We start from the raw sequence: 9,414 nt of genomic DNA on the forward strand, positions 1-9,414 counted from the left end.
AATATAGCATTACTACGTTGTGGTGACAGGCCATATAACATACATTTATAACTTGAACAGTTGTGGTCGACGTCTAGGTCACAGTCAGGTGTGTAACACCAACTGAATAATCGCATTCATTTGCTTATTTGGAAGTTAAGGTATATCGTTAAGTCAACACAGCATTGCTTAATTGTATTACATGTGTTTCACTACGATTTTTCAAAGTTACTTTTTTAATTAAAAGCTGCATTCAGTACAATATTAACGCAAAATTTGTACATCTTACGTGGATTAGTTACCTGTGTTTGTTTCTTGTTGATATTTTAGAGAACTTTGAAGGCAATATGGAACAAGACACATACACACCTAAAGATATATTTTTTCATAATTGGAAAGTTGTAGAAGATGAGGCAAATGACTTGCATTGTATGGATTTTGACGACATCGTACCTTTCCCTCCTGACTACCCCTGCATGTTTGAACTTAATAGTCGCACGTCTGGATGCTTTAAGTCGTTCGCTGACTTAGAAAACATTGATTTGACAACAGGTGGTCCAGAGGAATCCTACAATAAATTAGACAGAAAATCAAAAATTGATATTTCATACCGAAGTGATGAATACTTGGAAAGCTATAGGTTAAAGGTTAATGCTCGCCAAAAGAAAAGAGTTGCCAAAATGAATGAACTGTTTCAACATCTGGATAAAAAGCTACCAACCTACGCACAACCTTCCACTAAAAAAGCAAAAACAAACTCAAAGCTTAGAATATTACGCCGCGCCTGTCAGTACATAAACGATTTATCGAATATTTTATCAGAAAACAAGATTTATTAATTAAATATTAACCGCAATGTCTCGATTGAGCGCTCACGTTGAACAACACCCGTTAAGTAAGAGCTCCCTCACCCACCCCACCCCTTTAAGCGCCTGTAGTGGGACACAAAGGTTCAATAAGCTCCCCCTTCTAATAAACACCCTTCTTGAATGAGCGCCTGGGCGCTTAATTGAGGCGCTGCGGTAAATAAAACACATCCTGTTCGTATAATTGAATATACAATTTTTAGAAACTAATAATGCATGAGCTAATATACTTTCATTTCCTGTTTTTTTCTGTTGCAGCAAGGAATTTTTTTTACTCTAATATAACTTGAATGAAATTTCATCTGTAGTTTATCTGTAGAATCATCTTGCATGTGTATATTGTAAAAATTATAACTTTAATTTCTGCTAAAGATTTACGTCTGAATTCATAATTTGTTTTTGTTTTCAAAATGATTGTAAATTGGTATGCGTTTTCTTTATTTAAGCACGTTTATAATTATCTTATTAGACCCATCTGTGCAGGTAATTTGTGTGTGTAATTTTTAAAATTGCTGTCCCTTGGACCTGAAACTGACAACAAGTTTTGTCCGGGTATTGATAAACAATTTGATGAAAAAAATTGATGACCTCAGCATTTTCGGTGATGACGTCATCAAATTTGGTGACAGAGAAAAAACTCTCTAACTTTGAATTTTGTTAATTGTTGTATAATTGCGATGAATTTAGTAACAATAATAATAGAAACAAAATAATATAACAATATAAACTAAGAAGTGACATAAAGCTTTTAAAAACATTTTTACTCAACATAAAAAGTGTTGTCATGGCAACACTTCGGCATAATTCCCCAAAAAAATTTTTCGGGAAATAAAGTTAAATGAAAGTTAGGCTATAAACACGTAAAAAGTTATTAAAAAAAGTTTAGGAAGGGGGGTGAATCAGCCCCCACCCACCCACCATCACAAATAGGGTTAAATAATTAGTTTTGAACGATAACATAACTGCACAAGTTCAAAATATGCCAGTCCCTAAAATTAAAAAATCCAAATAAAATATAATTTGATAGCAACATCCAACTACTGTCCAGAAATATAAACTGAAATTGTAGGTCTTAAAATAATGATTTCTTGGGAATTTGATTAATCAAAAGCAAAGATGTTGCAGTGGTAGCACATTTATAAACATAAGGTTTTAGGTTCGATTCCTCAATCTTGCTCACTTTAAATATAGTATTGTCAGCCTATTTAAATCAAGTTTATGACCGTAAACCGGTTTATGTGGCAAGCAAACAAGCGATGCTTGACGTATCTCCAGCATAGTTTCATTTGGAGTGGAGGAAGAGCCACCCGTTAGAATGTAGTTCCGAGTACATAAAACTTCCTGCTACTCACTAATTACAATATCATCGATATATTGACGAGAAATGTTGTAAGAATTATATGTAGCACATCGACTTCTTCCTGTAACTATCTAATTATATTTGTGCCAATCACTTTAGAAATAAATGCGTTAATTCTTACATCTTGTTCACTGTCTGTGCTGCAAAATAGGTCTCACATGGACCTCTGTGCGTTCAATTTACACGTCATGAACTATATTTTCTTAAAGACCAATAAACATTTGCAAAACAGGAAAGTACACCAAATCGCAAACAACAATTTTTAGGACAGACGAAAAGACGTTCAGTTATCTTTACGTTGCTACGTTGCTAAAATTAGTTTTCAGAACAATTGTTCTTTGTATCTTTAGAACACGACTTACTTTAGAAAAGCAGGTAGTAATAATAATCCCTTTACCAAATTAGAAAACTAAACTATTAAAATGACATAGACGTAATAAGATGATCTGTAAAAAGTTGTGATGCAGTTCTTAATACGTTTGTTGTTTGACCCTGTAAGTGCTTCAGGCTTTGACCCAATGGTGCGTAGAAAAGTTAGATAAATTATAAAAATATTAACGTGTGTCGAGTAGCTTGTATCGTATACACTTAGAACTGTTACAAAGAGGTAATTTTTATAGGGTAATACATATTTTTCTGAACAGAAAATGTTGTGTTGTGTTTCCTTTTTTGTTTAAGTCAGTCAGTCAGTGTCAGACTGGTTGACACTTAGCTCAGGAACAACTGAAACAAATGTAAGAAACTTTTTCCACAGCTATATACCCAAAAGTTTAATTTAATGGGTCCCTGATATTATCTACATGCATCTAATATTCGCCATATTCTTCCAAAGTTATCTACAATTATTTTCCTATAGCAAAAATTTGAATTATTAGCAGCATTCTCTTTAATGCCCACCAAGATTGCAAACAGCACAAAATAGTAAACTATTTTGAACCACGATGGTACAATAGTAAATATAATAAACCTCTCAAAGATAAAGCAGAAGACATACAACAACAAAAACCTGGACGTTTTTCTTTTCTTAGACGACGTTTATGCATCCCGATATGTGAACTATGCTGCCAACTGTTCCAACATTTTCGAAAAATAAAACAAGTACATAAGAGAATGAGTCTTGTTGGGATTTATATCAAAAATCAGGAATTGATAAGTCATGTCAATTTCTTGATGGAAGAACGAGCATCAATTGGTACCAAACAATTGATGCTCGTTCTGCAAAATCGCACTCAAAACTTAAAATACTACAACACGCTTGTCAATGCATCAGCTATCAAATATTTTATCAGATGTAAAAATTAGTTGATTAACGATGTGGTATTTTTTCTCACTTATTGACAGTAGCTTTATTGTTAAGGATACAGAAAAAGCTATTATCCATGTTGAAAAACTTCGAAATAGAATTATATGACCTATCGAATAGTGTTATTTAAAACAAACTAGCTACACGCAAAAATGTCGAGTACCTTTCTGGAGTCGCCACCGCACGATACATAAAGGGTATGGGAATTTGGGAAAAAAATTATTTTTTATTTTTTTATATTTTTTCCGATAAAATCAGTTTTCCATGAATTAAAAATTTTCAACTGACACGAAAATATGGCAGAAAGAACAGTGGGGGAAGAACAGCGTATCCTTATTGAAATACATCTAGCTGTAATTTTTAATAAGAACTATCTGTATTTTGCATTTGTGTATTTTACAACTTCTAGTTTAAGCACAATCTTCATGTTAAGCAAAACGTAGGTTTATGACGTTCTATTCTGTTGTTTCCCATGTATGTCACAGATAACTTAAATTAATTTTAAGTTAACATACCATCCTTCGTTGCTATGTCTTCGGTATATCCTGTAAAAACGCCTATCAACAATCCAGATATATATTTCAATCCACTTATCCGATTACGTTTTTATTATTGCGACGAAGATTGGTTTAATTATTTAAAAGCTGTGAGAAAAAATTAATTTTGTTAGTATTACATTACTACCTGCTTATTACCTCCATGACAACATTGGCTAGCTAATGAGTGTCATATCATAGGACCTGACGTTTTGAAAAATCTTATTAATTCGTTAAGATGCGTGCAAGTTTGAAATCTCATAAATAATGGTTTTAAAATTGTAAAAATCGACTTAGCTATTTATACTGTCGTGAGTTCAAAATAAACTTTTTTGGCTTCAACCTGCACTCTATAGGGCTTTTTTAGAAACGCTTTCCCCTCTTCACTCCCCCCCCCCTTTCTTCCCTGCTACCCACTCACCCTTCACATAACATTTGGGATGAATGACGGTGATTTCTAGGTTTAAAAACTTTTTCCGACGAAAAAAAGGCATGATTCTAGTTAACAGGGTACCTAGTTTCTAGTTTCGGCTGCGTTTTGTTTTGAAACGCTGCTCGCGAGCTTTTTCTCAATCCTTTTAGCGTTCAACATATTTGCTATCACTCGCGCCATTGTTACGAAGTTGTCATGGTTATCCTTTGTATTATTTTTTTTAACACAAGTTTTAGCGACGTGCTTGCTAAACGGTGTGCTTGCTTGACGATCTAATTTAATGGTGGCCATTTTGAAAGTTTGTAGGGCGCTCCCTTGACCAGTGTGCTTTTTTATGCTTTGCATGTTAGGATAACAATGTTGTCACGCTTTTTAATCATGTATAAATCTTAAACAAACCGATTTCAAGATTTTGCCTACAAACGTAGATTTGGAGAAGTCCAGCTCTAGCTAGCTAGCCTAAATTATTCCTATTATTTTTAAGTTTTTAATTTGTTTGGTATAAAAACTTTTTATCCTAGCCAAAATTACTTATTATTATGATTGAGTTTGTAGCTATCTAGCTAGCTATTAAGCGTTCTAGCTACCTTACGCTAAGCTACACCTTTTATTACACTGGTAAAAAATTAATCTGCAAAATAAAATTCCAGAGTGATTGTCTTAGCTGGACGGGCTAACAACAGCCTGTTTCCTGTGTTTATATTTAAACCAAAGTTGCAATAAGGTATAATGTCCAACATCCGATGTGGCCGTGTAACATTAGCAGTACCAAACGCGCTTACCCGGGAGTAAAATTCATTTTTGTACTTTTGCTGGAAACGTATTTCAAAAGAGAAAAAAGGATGGTCAGCCGTCTTCGTTAAGACGGGATAACAATGAGTTGTGAACAGTGTTTTTATTTTACCTAAAGTTGCAGGAAAGTTATTTTTAAAAAAACAACCTGAAACACTATAATGTTGTGTGCCCCTCACTTGATTTACGGCATACTGTATACCTGTACTAAAGAGCTCCACCTGGATGTGTGGCACAGTTTACAGCTTTATTAAGCGCTCAACATGGCCTTCCGCACCGGGTCACACAGTTAGTTGTGGTTAAACCAGCGTTTTGACGACTAGTTTTTTGATTGTTCAATCTTATGAGTTTTGGTTGACTTAAATACTAACGCACTGCGGCCCAATTTATCGTAATACGCAGTTAATTTGGCTGTATCAAAATCTGGCTCTTGATTTTCTCGTGGCTTTCTCAGCTCAGTCATTTTGAAACATCGTGTGTTGTTGTGCTGTTTTGTGCGTGTGTGTTTTTGTTTGTTTTGAAGTAAATCAAGTAATTCTGCTTTTTCATGCAATGGTGGAATATTTTCTATTACATTTTGCCTAGCATCCATGCAGCCATGTTCAGCATTGTTCGATTTTGTCATATGTTCCGTACAAATCTATGTTTTTTTTTCAATTTTTTGCTCTTACTTACAAGCAATGTAGAATCAAATCCTAGTCCTTAAATTATTTAAAAATTGTTCAAGGCTCATTTCACTAAAGAGATCTTCAATTTGGTCTTACAAGGAGTAATGAAAAGCTCCTGCATATCTTTTTTAAATGTATGCTTTTCGGTTTTTAAAACCTATTAGTCGTTGGAATTAAGATGATCTAAAATATATTTTTGAGGTGATTTATTTTACAATAATTTATCGTGCTCTGAGCTTCAATAGAAGTAGAGTCGCAAGAAATCACCATCACTTTTTACTGATAAATTTAGAAGAGTCAAATGAAACTTAAAAAGGTTTCTTTTTACGGTGCCTATAGGGACCTCCTTTAGGGAGTCATAAATAAGTGCTCAAATGACTCCTTTTAAGTTGTCATGATTAATGACTCCTTCTTGTTACTCATTTCGACCTATATTCAAAATGATTCCTTTAAAGGAGTCAATTTTTCTATGGCTCTTTTTATGTACTCCCCACAGGCACCCCGTCAATGAGTCCGTAGGGTTTTAATGAGGAATAGTAGTTCCCGTTACGCGTTCATCGCGCAGAAGAAAAAATCAGATATATCATTGGAGTTTTTATTGCCTTGTTAATTCAGGCTAAAAAAATTGGGAACAAAAAATAATAATTATTATCAAAAACTAAAAATATTATTATCACTAACGAAAAATAAATAAATATTAGGAACGAAAAATATTAATTATTATCAAGAACTAAAAATAATATTATCAATAACGAAAAATAAATACTAGGAACGAAAAATATTCAAGTTGTATTACACGTGCGTGGACAAACACTAACTCAGAGAACCTAAATTCGCACAATCAAATTTCAATTACAAAGCCGACACTGAAGATTTGAGGAAGGACGTTTTTGGGTGACAATTTTTAGAAATGTTTTTCGGAAATTTATAATATACATATACAAGTAAAAATACTAAGCACATTAGTATATAATCTTAAAAATATGCTACATAAATACTTTTTTTTCTTTTTTCCTGTGAATTTTTTTGAAAAGCAGCATAGAGGAATCTCCCCACTATTAAAAATCTAGGGCAGTTCTAAGATATCAAAAACTTGCATGAGCACATAGGAAATTGACATGTTTTTCACAGGTGTAAATATTTTTTTATAATATATTAAAGATAAAAACAGGACTACGCAACGTTTTTGTATACATTAATTCAAGAGTAACTTCAGAGTGAAACTTTTCAAGCAGGTTTTTGTGTGGTATGTATGTATATAAAATATACAAGTAGGATGTCATACTCATTGCTTTTTTGCTGAGACGTTGAAAGACAGAGATCGATAGAACGTTTACACGAGCACCAGTGTCTATTTTATACGTAACCATTGTATCATTGGTTGAGAGATCGATTAGCCAGTCTGGATGGTCTGATGCAGTTGGATCGGACATTTTGTTGATGTTGTTCGCTTTCGGAGGTTGGTTCATGTTCGATTGATCTCAGAAAGAATTCATTGGCTGAACTGTCTGAGTCTGAATTAGATTGATGTTCTTGTTCAACTGAGTCAACAGGTTTTGATGGACGTTGTGAGTATCTCTTTGGTTTATTATTACGTGGAGAGAAGTTTTGATTAGATTTCCGACATTATTTAGAAAAGTGTCCTTTACTTTCACAGGTATTGCATATTTTGCCGTATGCTGGGCATGAACTACAAGGATGACTTCCAGCACAGAATTTGCATTTCATGATTTCTTTGCTTTTTTGATGATGGATCATTTGCTTGATATCAGAATTAGCAGTTGATGACGATGGAGTTGACTCAGGTTTGTTGTGAGAATAGACTTAGTTTGCAACTTAGAGACCTCACTAACTCTGCAGTTGGATAGTACTTTTTCGAATGGGATGTCGTTTTCGCAGAGTACGCGTTCTTTAAATTTTTGTCTCTTAAACCGATGAGAGAATCCCGGATTTGATTGAGTTCACCCAGTCTTTGTAACAAATTCAATATTCTGACACCATGTTATATGCAGATATGAGTGGATGTAAAGAGAGTCAACAAGTAGAGTTTTTCAGGTTAATTCAGCCATCTTTCATAAAAATAATACAAGTAAAAACTATGTAAAGGTCTAATCGATATACAGGGTTATAAAGCTATGTACAGGTGGATAAACAATCCTAGCTTAGCAGCTGTAGGCAGCGCTTATAGATAGCTAGTTTATCTCATTAAAAAACATATAACAAAAAATTTCTAAAATTTTCCTTTATTTGACCCTGAAAAATTTTTGATTTACAAGGCATGTATACCTTTCTTCATATCGGACTCGAGAAGGAATTACAGACGTCTTGATTGTAAAATTTTACTTGTGCCAACTCTACAATGATGGCATCTTTTCATAGTCAAAGGATTATTTCTATTTTTTAATTGGTTTTTGTTTATCTAGTGGATTCCCATAGTCAAATTAACCAAGGATTATCTAGTCCTGATAGCACTGCAATTATTGTCAAATTTAGAGAAATTCATGATTTTTACTGATTATATTATCCCAGTTTATATGAAAACTTGCAATATTTTAGGGTAGTATGTTTATTTAGCTGATCGACAGACGATTTTGCCGTTTTGTTCAATACCAGACAATTGACGCTCGTGTTAAAAGACCTTCAAACAGTCATATACATCATTTTATTTTCATTCCCATTATGTTTAAAATATAATATTTTCTTTTACACTTTTATACAATTTTCTTAAACTCAAGAACTTTCCCATTGCGTCAAAAATGACTTAATAAACACCCGGTATATAACTGAATAAATAAAAAATTTAAAATCCAACTCGCTACTCCGCGCTTTCATTGTTCCTCGATGTTTCCTCGGCCGCACGGTCAAAGCCTATCCATCGAACATTTCTATGCGACACAAGGTACTACTAACGACAACAGAAACCAGAATTGTAAAGAAGGCTTAGTTAATGCGCATGCTCCGCATTTTTCAGATTTTGGGGAACTCGTACGGAAAATTCTACGAAAGTTCATTTTTTTAATGTTGACCAGTAGTACCCCAGTTGTAAAGCTACCAAGTCTTCTTGTTGTACTTTTTTTAATATCTTGCATTTTCTAATTTGCTTTGTTTAGACAAAAATAACTTCACTTATTGTATATCTCAAAATAAAAACAACTTTTCCAGGCTGGTAGAGTTTCTATTAGGACTGTGTACAGTGCAGAAGGTGCAAATCCCGCCAACACAATATGCATTATTTTCTTTCAACATGCGTAACATTCTATACGCGACAGGTGCGACTTCAGCAGGTATACTTATATAATCCCAATAATGGTATAGCCTGTGGTGATGATGGAATAGCTCTTGAGTCTACCACAACTAACATAACTTTTGTAGAATATCCATAATGCCTTTATCAAGATCTCCATCTGCTTGTCCTCGAGCGTCTGCAATCTTCTTAGGAAACCACGACATTATTCTGATAAGGTATTTAAAACACAA

The sequence above is a fragment of the Hydractinia symbiolongicarpus genome, chromosome 3 (assembly GCF_029227915.1).
Source record: "Hydractinia symbiolongicarpus strain clone_291-10 chromosome 3, HSymV2.1, whole genome shotgun sequence".
In the NCBI taxonomy this organism is placed as follows: Eukaryota; Metazoa; Cnidaria; class Hydrozoa; order Anthoathecata; family Hydractiniidae; genus Hydractinia; species Hydractinia symbiolongicarpus.